We start from the raw sequence: 11,877 nt of genomic DNA, 5'->3' as shown, positions 1-11,877 counted from the left end.
AGAGGAGAGTGTGTGTGTGTGTGTGTGTGTGTGTGTGTGTGTGTGTGTGTGTGTTCATAATTTAAAAAAATAGGACCACCTGCCCTCAGGCGGCAGGGTGGGCAGAAGACACCCAAAGTCCTGCCCACCCTGCCCACCCTGTCACGATGGGCAGGGGGAGCCACTATGATGTGCAAGTATGTGGTGGAGAGATGGGAGACAGGGAGAAACAGAACAGTTTGAGCCATATGAAGAGAGGCAGAACTGGAGGTGTGAGGGTGGAGAGGAGCAGCCTGCCGTGAGTGACCAGCCCTGTCGCTGAGGCCACGGTGAAGTCCTGGCTCATGCTCAGGACTTAAAATCCCACCAATCCTCACGCTGTTGTGCAGACACAATAATGAAATCTTCATTTCTTCAGGGATAGTGTGCTACAGTTATAAAAGTGTCCAAAATGGAAAATACAGTGAAAGGACGGATAAGCTCTCTGAATCACTTCTCACAAATGCATGTGAATCTTTATAGAAAATATAAAAGTTGTATGGGGATAAGAGAAGATAGCTTGAAGGTTCAGAGGAGATGCCATCTTTACCTTTGATGCCCATGGCCTGTTCTGGAGTATGTTTCTTCAATAGACCAGAGAGCATGTTCTGGTGGAGTGGTAGGATGTCATCAATGAAGAGACTCTGGCCAGCTTGAGTGTGGGTAGTGAGGCTCTGGCAGGCCTTGTCCTCCCCCTCAGCATCCCCCTCATTCCCTTTGCCTTGCTAAAAACTGTTAGATTATATTCCTAAAGTTAGCCTCCAGGGTCCATTCCCTTATTTGGCCACTTCCTCCTCCTGAGGCTGACTACTAAGGCCCAGCTATCAAGGTATTGAAGACCAGCAATAAAAAGCCCCCTTCAGCTCACCTAATTAGTAGGTACAATAAAATTAAACACCTCATCCAGACACGGGGTTTCCCCTTTTGCCTTTATAAATTGTCATTTTCCTGTGGGCCACGTCTGTCTTCTCTATCCAGAGGCAATCCTTTGTCCCTCTGGGACAAATACCCCTCCTCCCTCTCCCTTGTTCTCTTCCCTTCTCTCTCATCCACTATCTCTTGCATTTGTCTCTTATTCCCTGCCCTCTGTCCCTCTGGGGCAAATAAATCTCCCTTGTGCTGAGAACTTGGTCTTGGGGCTCCTGAGTCAATGCTGCTCCTTTCAATCAGTGCCTTCAGAATGTTTGAGCTCACTTAGTTCCTATGTGCATACTCCTCACGGTGAGACTGAGCTCGGGGTAAGCTCTGAGTATGCCTGGAAGGCCTAGATCTTGAGAGAGCAGAGCAGGTGCTCACACCGGTGGGTGTCACCCACTGCTGCGCTAGGCTGAATGTCAGGTGCTCAGCTGTGTTCCTTCAGAGACCTTGGGCTGTTTCAGGGATCCGTTAGAGTCTCTGGATGGACTGGTGATACAGTGGGAATGGAAGCAGGTTTGGGGTTAGAGGAAACAAAGAATAAGATGTGAGCAAAATAGCAAAAATAAAGAGAAAGCAGGGAGGGGAGGTCAACAGGGACCTTGTCCACCATGACTGCCTTGAGAGGGAGTCATGTGGCTGGGGCTGTGTCACCAGGATCCTGTTTTGGAGTGAGACTTCATTACACGTGGATTTGTTCTAGTTCATAGAGAGATGAAAACAGAAATGGTAAAACACCCAGCACACGAGGTTGAGTGGCCTGGCCCTATTTGGAAATATAACTGACACTCAGCAGCACACACAAGTTCTGGCCCAAATCTGGCAGAATAATCCAGAAAAGAGACACCAGAGGACAACCTATGCATGACAAACAATGGTATATAGTAATTCGGTTTCTGGCCTGGCATAGTCAAGGTCCATACCCTAGGCAAGTTTTACACAATGAATCATCTTCTCATCTGTAAACCAGGTGAATTGAAGTTCTTGACGGACATTATAAATAATATAAATAATATACATAATAATAATAAATATATACATAATAAAGAATACCTCTAAGTGAGGTATTCTTTCTGTACAAAGTAACATCTAAAGTTTAGTGAGGGATCAGGAATCGCTGGGGGGTACAGAAGTAGAGCACTTCCCAGCATGCATGAGTCCCTACATTAGATTCCCAACACTTCAAACAGGGAGGGAGGGAGGAGGAAGACTGTAACCATTACTACAAAATTATTCTTTCTCTAAGAAGCAGAAAGAAATAGCCTGGTTAGAATCAGGCTGAGTCCCTTAGCTGTTCTGAGATGACCAAGCGATTCCTGATCCCTCACTAAACTTTAGATGTTACTTTGTACAGGAAGAATACCTCACTTAGAGGTATTCTTTATTATGTATATATTTATTATTATTATTATGTATATTATTTATATTATTTATAATGTCCGTCAAGAACTTCAATTCACCTGGTTTACAGATGAGAAGGCGATTATACATTGTGTAAAACTTGCCTAGGGTATGGACCTTGACTATGCCAGGCCAGAAACCGAATTACTATATACCATTGTTTGTCATGCATAAGCTGTCCTCTGGTGTCTCTTTTCTGGATTAGTCATAGAAGACAGGATTCTTCTATGTCCACACCAGTTGCCTCAGAGATGGCTCCAAAGCATGAGAACCAACAAAGAAGGGTTGGAAGAAGCACGTGCCCATGGAAGGTGTGCTCCTAGTCCTCTTCACCATTGGTGTCCAGGTGAATGAGGGGTAGAAACCATGCTCCCTCTCGCCACCAACTCAACTCTTAAAGTCAAGTTCTAGAGGGGCCCTGCGAGGGACCTCCTGATGTGTCAGGAGGAGAATCCCTTGTTCACCTTTGTAGCTACGACAGAGAGAAGCCCAACAAGTTCATTTGTGCATGCCTCTCCACAGAGGCATCCTGCAGGCAGAATAATCCATGGAAAGCAGAACCAGAGAGCAGCATATACTTGACAAAGAATAGTATATAGTAACATAATTCCTGGCCTCTTTTGCAGATGAGTGCAGGTGTGTAGGGGTAGGGTGCTTGGGGGGACACTGACCATTCCTTTCATGTCCTCAGAATTCACATGAGAATTCCTCACCATGTTTTAGAAAGTAGGGGCCTTTGCCCAGGTGTGTCTCTCCCATGGTCACATGGGGTCTTCTCTCCCTGTAGCTCCTCAGACCAGCTCTAGTGATGCTCCTGCACAGGCTGTCCCTGAGTAGAGAACCAAGAGGAAGAGGGGCCAGAGGCAAAGCAAGTTGGTGGATGTCAAGGGAGGTATGCATACTCTATCACTCCTGAACTTCCTTGTTCCTGAAGGCCCAGTGATAGCCGAGTGACTTCTTGTCACCTTGTCCTCATGAAGTGATGTCTAAGTTTCAGAGTAGCAGCCAGGAAGTACTTACTTATAGGGTTTTATTTCTGCAGCTTTCCAGGAGAGTGGCCTGCAGGCCTCTGAAGCCATCACTGAGGCTGCTTCAGAGATGAAGTTCTTCTCCAGGAGGCAGAAGAGGAACATGTGGACTCTGGAGCATACTTCAGGGGATGGAACTCTGGATAAACAAGAAGAAAAATCCTAGTTACTGTCCTAAGGACCAAGAAGCCCTCTGAGGGCTTCTGGGTGTGTTTTGTGAGCTGGGGAAATACCTAGAGCCAGCTCTCAAAACAGAACCTTCCTCCAGGCTTCAGAATAAACCCCGGAGGCACGGATTCAAGGACCTCCAGCTCTGTAAGGTGTAAGGAGTCTCCCTTCATGTGTCAATAAGTTGACAAATTACAGCCAGCCACCTCTCCACAGGCAGACCCATTCATTGTTTCCCTCAGTACAGCACTGAAGGCAGGTGAAGACTATAAAAGTCCCTACTTCTCAGGGCTTCACATAAAATCCATGCCTCCAGAAAACAACTCTAAAGCGAGGAGCTTCTGTGCAGAGAACGGTCACCAATGCAGGCAGTGAGAAGATGCAAGAAAGCAGCAAGGGGAGGATACTGTGAGCAGTGGGCCAAGAATGCTCCATCCCTGCCGAAGCGTCGGTCAGCACGTAAAGAGAGAGGAGCCATGCACGATCACATGGTGAATTGGCAGAGGGTGGTACCATAGAGTCAGAAGACAAAAACCAGGTTCTTAAGTAGAGGAACATTTATTAAACGTTGAGAACTGCAAAGAAACAGACCAAATCCCACCCTTTACCACATTAAAGGATCTACAACAACGACATTTAACAGATTAACACCCAACATGTGTGTGTCAATGAGAGAAGCAAGCATGGTTTGTGATACTGGGCTGAGGGCCTCCTGCAGGGAGGTGGCTGCTTCACCCAAGAAACAGCTGCCACTCTTACCTGCCAAAGCATCCATGGAGAGGAAAGCCCTCATGTGACAACTAGGCTCCCAGCTGGAGCCTTCAGCCTTCCTTACTCTCCTTCCTTTGCATAGGATGCTGTGATTCAGAGCATCTTGGCAGCTGACATTTTCCTCAAGGTGACTGAGAGGAACCTGCAGCACCAGAGAGGGAGGAGGACGGGTCTAAGGAGTAATTCCCAGAGAAGGAGAAAAGGAAATGTCCTGTAATGGATCTGCTGGGAGGTCGCACTGCCCATCTTTACTGTCCCTGAACTCCTCCACAGTCACAAGACTTCTAGACCCCTCAGCAAGTCTCTTTATGTGTGAAATTGCTGACATGGCAGAGGGATAGGGAAGGTCCCAGAGTCCATTGAGATACTTTGTGCCATGTCCACTGTTCATTCTCCACCCCGTATTAGCAGTCTGCTCACAGTACCTGCTGCCCATGGTGGTGGAATACTTTGCCCTATTCAGGCTGCCTGGGCATCCCTACAACAGGCTCCACTTCTTCCTGGCCCTGTGAGCATCTCCTGAGAACCAGTTCTCAATCTGTCCAAACCCAACTCACACAGCTTCCATCACTCCATCAGGATCCTTCTGTGTGCCGAGCAGTGACTCAACATACAACTGAAATCTTCAAGTGGCCAAGTGGTAAGGGGAGATAGAACTTGAGGTCATGGGTGGATGTGCTGGTAATCACCAGTAGCCCTCTACAGACGGAGCTACCTGAAGGAAGTCACCACTGTGAGAGAGGACTTCCCTTTTCCAAGGCTGAGCAGCACTCCAGCACATGGACCTAGTGTTGAGAATGCCTATAGACTCAGGTCACTCTGAAGATACTGTTCCCCTGTTCCTCGTCTCTTAGATCTGTACTTCCCCAACTGTAACTTCTCTCAACTGCCCTGCCTTGGTCTAGGAGCCATGGTTAAAGCCATGCCTTCCCCCCTCCCTGTGGCAGCTACATCGCCTGTGAATGGAAGAGAATGACCCCATACCTACGGGCTCATATCTTTCCATTCTTGCTGGGCAGAGACACCTGGCAAGACTTGTTCAAGGACTTCCTGAGGCTGCAGAAGAGTTCTTCCAAGCCTGGGTCACACCAGAGCAGTATGAAGAGGTTGAGCCAGGAGAGTAGGTAGACAGGGTCCTGCCCAGGGAAGAGTAAGGACGGGCTCATCCTCTTGGACTCACCTCATTTCCCTCTCAGATCTGGAGATTGGAGATCTTGAGAGCACATGAGCACTCCTGAGGTACAGAAAGTGTTTAAACAACAATTCTCCAACTGGATTGTATCACAAGACCATGCAATCCATGGCATAAGGTTTCAATCTGCATGTCCTTTTTTGGGGTGTCTGTGTGTGTCTGTTTTGTATTTTTAACTTGCAGAAACATGTTGTCTAGGTAACAAATCCAATTGAGCTCAGGTGACATTTAAAAATATGCCTTGGTAAAAAACACTGGAGGAATCTACTCTGGAGAAGAGACTCTTCATTGTGTGGTTCTCGGGAGAAGAGAAATTCCAACCTCCACTCCTGGGTTTTGTATGTTTTGCTCCCACATGAAAGAAGGTTCCATGAGCTGGGCCTGTCAAGGCCATGATCAGGTCACATATTTCCATGGACAAATGAAGTCCTGACATCACTAGCTTCTGAAAACAGTGAGATTGCAAGAAACCAAACAGAGTGAACAGACAGGGAATTCTGTGAGGAAGACAACCACTATAGAGCACAGGAACAATCCTGTGTGACATCACACTCCAAGACACACCCTTTTTGGTTGAAATTTCTCTTCTTATTTGGATTTATTTCGAAGTGGAGAGAGAACTCTAGTGAAATGCTTAAGGGTCCCTTTGTCCTGGCATACAGTTGTGCTAAAACAACCTACTAGATAGCCTGTATATTGCAGTGTGTCAGTCTGTTTTGACTGTGGACAACTAAAGAAGGGAGAGAGGAAAACAGGAACCTTGTCTTCAGCAGTCAGCTAGCTGGCCAAAGATTAACCATTGGGAGTTTTATAGGAGTGTCAAAAACAATCACAGTGGAATCTTTAAATTCCAAATGCTATAGTATTTGGAGCCCCTAGGGTTTTGTCCTTCATAGACAGGTGAGTGACCACTGATCTCCCAGATTTTTTTTTCTTCCATGTAGCATGTATGTAATGTTTAAGAGTTTCCTTGCACTTTTCCTTTGTCTAGTTCTTGCCTACCTTTGCTACCCGCTTCCCTGCCAAAAAGCCATTGTCTTATCCCTGGGATCCAGTGTCTGTACAAAAGCAGCAACCCACCTCTAGCCCTCTTCAGGATGTAGGATAGAAAATCCACTGAATACAAGCAACCCTCAACCAAGGAATCACTGTCCTCTGCCTTCAAATGGATATCAGCCTACAAACATCCCTGTCCCCTGAATATCCAGGGCAAGGTCTCACAACAATTTGGAAGGACACTCCAGGACAGCAGTACCTTTGGAGACCAAGGATGGGAAGAAGAAGATTATAGGGGAAGCTTAAGGGTCCTAGACTCTGAGGAAGAAGGTAAAGAGATGGCAAGAGCAGGGCAGTGGGAAGAGACAACTGAGATGGGGAGGGAACAACTCAGTCTGGAGGCATGGAGTCTTACATCAGGAGATGAAGGGGCTTTCCGAGCTGACATTCCTGAGGGAAGCTGTCTTCACAGACATTTCTGCACAGTCTACCAGATTATCTAATGAAGGAATTTGTGGGGAAATCTGAGATGAAGCCCTGAGATACTGGGCATTATAATGTAGATGTGAGGCTGAAATCAAAGTAGGTACAGGAGTGACTTAATATGCAACTTGATTGCCCTAATAACTTAACAAGCAGCCATCAGGACCCAGGAGGAGGAAGAGAAGAGGTAAAGAAGGAAGGGTGAGGATACCACCAACACTGGAAACAAAAGGCTGGAAGACAAGGGATGGGAAAGGGCCTGAAGAAGTGCAGCCATCCAAAGTGCAAAGCATCCGATAGGTATCAAAAGAGCAAAGAAAGCAGATCTAATAGAAATTTAAAATAAGAAAGTAAATACCACACATGTACCATAGGGCTGAGGAGCGTTATATTATATGGGTATATTATTTGAGATATATTCTGTTATGTTTTCGCTCTGTTGTTTTACTTAATGGTAGTTTGGTTGCATTATTTGTATTAATAAATATGTTTTACTAAAAAGGACTCTGACTCGCAAAGCAAAATCTAGCTCTTCACTGTTTGAAAGATCATACCAAAGTACTAAAATAACGCCTGGGGGAAGGAAGGACAAGCAGTTGGCAACCCCAAGATCTGGAGGCCAGAGGAAGGAAAGCCAGTTAGAGCATCTAAAGCCCTGGAAACCTGAGGGAAGCCAGGCACTAAGGGTGATTCAATGGAGCCAGCGGAGGTGGGGGCGGGGAGGGGAAGAGCACTTGACCTGCAAATCTGATGTGAATTTGATCCCTAGAGTATGTCACACAACAGAAATAAGAGAGTCCATGCCCCAACAAGAATGAAGATAAAGGCCCACTCTCAAAAGTTTTCCTCTTGGATTTGAAGAGATGACCATTATGAGAATTGCCTGTTCTTGCAGAGAAACTGAGTTCAATCCCCAGCATTTACATGGAAGCTCACAACAATCTGTACATCTAGTCTCAGGGGATCCGATGCCCTCTTCTGGCTTCTGGGGGCACTGCAAGCATGTGCATTCAAATACATTCAAAGAATGTACTTTGGACATACATTCAAAGAAGCACTTAAATACATGAAAGTGGGAATTCTGTGATACATATGTAGCTTCACACACATACATTTTTAAAACTTTTAATAGACGTTGTCTAATAAAGAGGTATTATTTCTAATGGCTACTGTACAAAGTATTGGCATCAATTACTACTTATTTAGGTAGGCTACTTAACATTCCTTGTGGTTTTCCAAAGACTTTCCAATATTATCTCTTTATTGGACAACGTCTATTCAAAGTAGGTACTGAGAAAGCAAACCTTTCCATATCGTATTTATGTAAAAGGATTGTGGAAAAGCAATCTTTAAAATCAATCACTATAATAGGCCATTCCTTAGGTAACAAGGAAGGTAATGGGATTCCAGGCTGTAATGAGCCCATTGGCTGAGTGATTTTCTTAATTGCTCTCAGATCTGTCAACATCTTCCATTTGCCAGATTTCTTTTTAACAACAAATATCTGAGAATTCCAAGGGCTGGTGGCCTCTTCTGTATGTTGAGCTTGCAGCTGCTCTTGGGCTAGCTGTTCTAGTGCCTGTAACTTTCCTTGTGTCACAGGCCACTGTTTTATCCTAATAGGTTTGTCAGTTCCCCAGTTTAGTGGAAGGGCAGCTGGTGTTTTTATCAGCAGTGGCCTCCCTACAAAGTTGAAGAGTTAGCTTCTATTGTACCCTGCTTATGGACAGGTTGGACAGTGGGTAACTGTCTTCAATAACATCTTTTCATCTCCTTATCAGAAACATTTCCTCCCTCACAGCCTGTCTTTAAAGTTGGAGCAGAGTTCATCTGTATTCCCCATTGTTGCAATAAATCTCTTTCCCATAACTTCCCAGCTATATCTGACACATATGCCTTTAGCCTTTCTATTTGATCTTCTGGTCCTATACATTTAATCCATTTTAGACTTTGTTTTACCTGAGACAATGTCCGAATCCCTAGAAGCTATGTAGATACTTTTTGAAGTATCCAAGCTGAATTCCAAGAATCTTGGGAAATTGTTACATCTGCTTCAGTATCCACTAATTCTTCAATCTCAATGGCATCTAATGGTAATTTAAACTTTGAGCTCCTATCTTATATAGTAGTTTGACAAAATATGGGGGGGTGGTTTGTTTTGTTTTGGGCATCTTTAGAATTCCCTAGGAGCTGCTCTATCTCCGTTAAGTGGTTTAAGTCTTGGGCAGCTGTTTGTCTTATCAGGCTTTGAATTATCTAATTGTGTTTCAGAATAATCTTTCCTTGATGGTCAGGAAATGAACGGCTCATGTCTTTTGTTGGGCCTTAAGTTTTCTGAAATTAAGGAATTGCCTTGGATATCCTTGGATGACCTGTATTCATGAGCCACATGACTGTTCCTTCCATATCATCTACATTTTACAGGAAACCTTTTCCCTGAATTATTACTATTATAGAAGAATTTTTCCTTAAGAACTGTTTGTTCATAGTCCTTTAGGGAATGACACGATCTTTCACAGCCACAACAATGGGCATTTTGTGTTTTTAAATCTCCTGTAATTGTCTGCCTAACTATAACCAGATGGTGAGAATTTGCTTCTTTGTCTGCAGTAGTTTTATTCCATTCATAAAGAATGCAGATCTTGCTCTTAAAGGTCTAGTGGCCTTTTTGCATTCAGCATTAGCATTCTCAAAAGCTACAGATCCAGTTAAACTTTCTCTAGCAGTTGGATCTGACATCACTCTACTCAGAGCTGTAGTTAAATCTTTGTAAAAAGTCAGTGAAAGACTCATTTGAATCCTGGATTATCTTTGTAAATGATTCAGTTCGTCCCTGTTGTTCAACCTTGTCCCAAGCATTGAAGGCTATTGTATGATGTCTAGAACAGCAATCAAGGGTAATCTGTACTCTCAATTCAGAATATGGACCTTCAACCAGTCACTGATTCTTGACAATATCAATGCCTCTAGTCCTATTTCACTGCTCCATGATCGAGGTCGCATCTTTCCACGTTAGCCATTATATTTTGAGGGCCAGGCTCTAGGATGGCTGTCATCAAATCTTTCTTTTGGAGTTATATGATTCTGTGTGGCCCAGTTATTAAGTATCTGTTTGACATATGGTGAGTATAAGCCATAACTTGTTTACTGCTTCCTTAAACCTTTTGAAATCCTGTTCCTCTCTAGAGGTTACTATTTGAATTCTTCCCTCATCTGCTAATTCCTTTATCAAGGTTGGAAAAGTCATTTTAGGTTTCTTAACAGATATAGACTGCCCTGCAGTCTTGTTATAAGGTGGTGTTCTATGTTCTGGCCTTCCTCTGTCCCTATCTTATTATCTATCTCAATTTTTTAAAGAACTTTTTGTAAATTTTCTTTTAAGACTTGTCTCCACTTTTCATTCTTTTCCTGAATCATTATCATCTTTGTATCTTTTTTTTTTTTTTTTTTTGGTTTTTCGAGACAGGGTTTCTCTGTGTAGCCCTGGCTGTCCTGGAACTCACTCTGTAGTCCAGGCTAGCCTCAAACTCTCAAACTCAGAAATCTGCCTGCCTCTGCCTCCCAAGTGCTGGGATTAAAGGCGTGCGCCACCACTGCCCGGCTTGTATCTTTTTTATAAACCTAATTTTTCTTCTGAAGTTTGTTTTCAAATGGCATTTTCTCTGTTTTACATCTGATATTTTAGCATTTTCCTCAGTCTATGTTTTTGTAAATTTTCCTCTAAAGCTTGCTTCCAAAATGTATTTCTCTCATTTTGTTCCATCTCTGGTATTCTAGAAGACCACCCCTCATCTAGGTGCAGCTGGTGGGGACCTACCTGGGAAACAGTTGCAACCGGCCACAGGGAGAGGGGTCGGCCATCCAGATCATGCAGCAGGAACATGGAGGTTCAAAACATAGTCTGATCTGTAAAATCTTGTGATTTTTCTTTCTAAAGTTTTATCTTTTGAGAGGACATGAAAAGCCAAAACAATTATTAAGGTTAAAATTGAGGATTACTAATGTAATGTCATAATAAGTAATATGATCTTTCTTCTCTCTTTTATCTTGGAATAATTGTAAAGAGCATTAGACAAATTCCAAAACCTCTGTTACTGTGTCTCTCATCTTTATATGCCTTATATCTTTAAATTTATCAATTTTTAATTACTTATATGTATATGTGAATTTTAATATCCAGTTCCTTTTTAGTATTAAAATACATTTTTTTACCTTTCTCAAGTTTCAGATTCCCTTGTCTCCCTCTGCTGTTCAGCTCAGGATACTACAGTGGTTCCTGGATCCCAGGTTTACAGGGAAGGTTGAATCAAATCTGTTTCTGTCTTTGGGCCCCAGCAGTCCTGGGCTCTTGCAGGTGCAGCAGATATTTGTACAAATACCTGCTGTGACCTTTCCCCACTCTGGAAAGATGGGGATAAGATGCCTTATGCCCTCAGGGTTTCACCAAGGGTTTCACTGTATTTTGAACCTCTGAATCCTGGCTTCATGATCTGCATGACTGACCATTTCCCTGTGGCCTGTTGCAGCTGTTTCCCAGGCAGGTCCAACTGCAGTGAGGGGGAGGTCTTCTTTGGCCCATAGAAACACGTGTGCCAGTCTAGCAAGTGTTGTAACCTTACAAGTGCTCCTTTGTCTCATTCAAGTGCAGCAGGTGGACTAGCTCTTCTAGTCTGAGACACTGCGGTGCTCACCAGCCTCAAATGCTCTGTAGCACAGCAGGGCTGCTTGTTCTCACTTTCCATCCAGGACTCTGTCTAATTAACTGAATATGAAATGAAAAGGTTTGGCCAGGCAGTGGTGGCACACGCCTTTAATCCCAGCACTTGGGAGGCAGAGGCAGGCAGATTTCTGAGTTCGAGGCCAGCCTGGTCTACAGAGTGAGTTCCAGGACAGCCAGGGCTACAC

The sequence above is a fragment of the Grammomys surdaster genome, unplaced genomic scaffold (assembly GCF_004785775.1).
Source record: "Grammomys surdaster isolate TR1022 unplaced genomic scaffold, NIH_TR_1.0 129, whole genome shotgun sequence".
Classification (NCBI taxonomy): Eukaryota; Metazoa; Chordata; class Mammalia; order Rodentia; family Muridae; genus Grammomys; species Grammomys surdaster.
Note: the sequence above shows the minus strand (reverse complement) of the source record.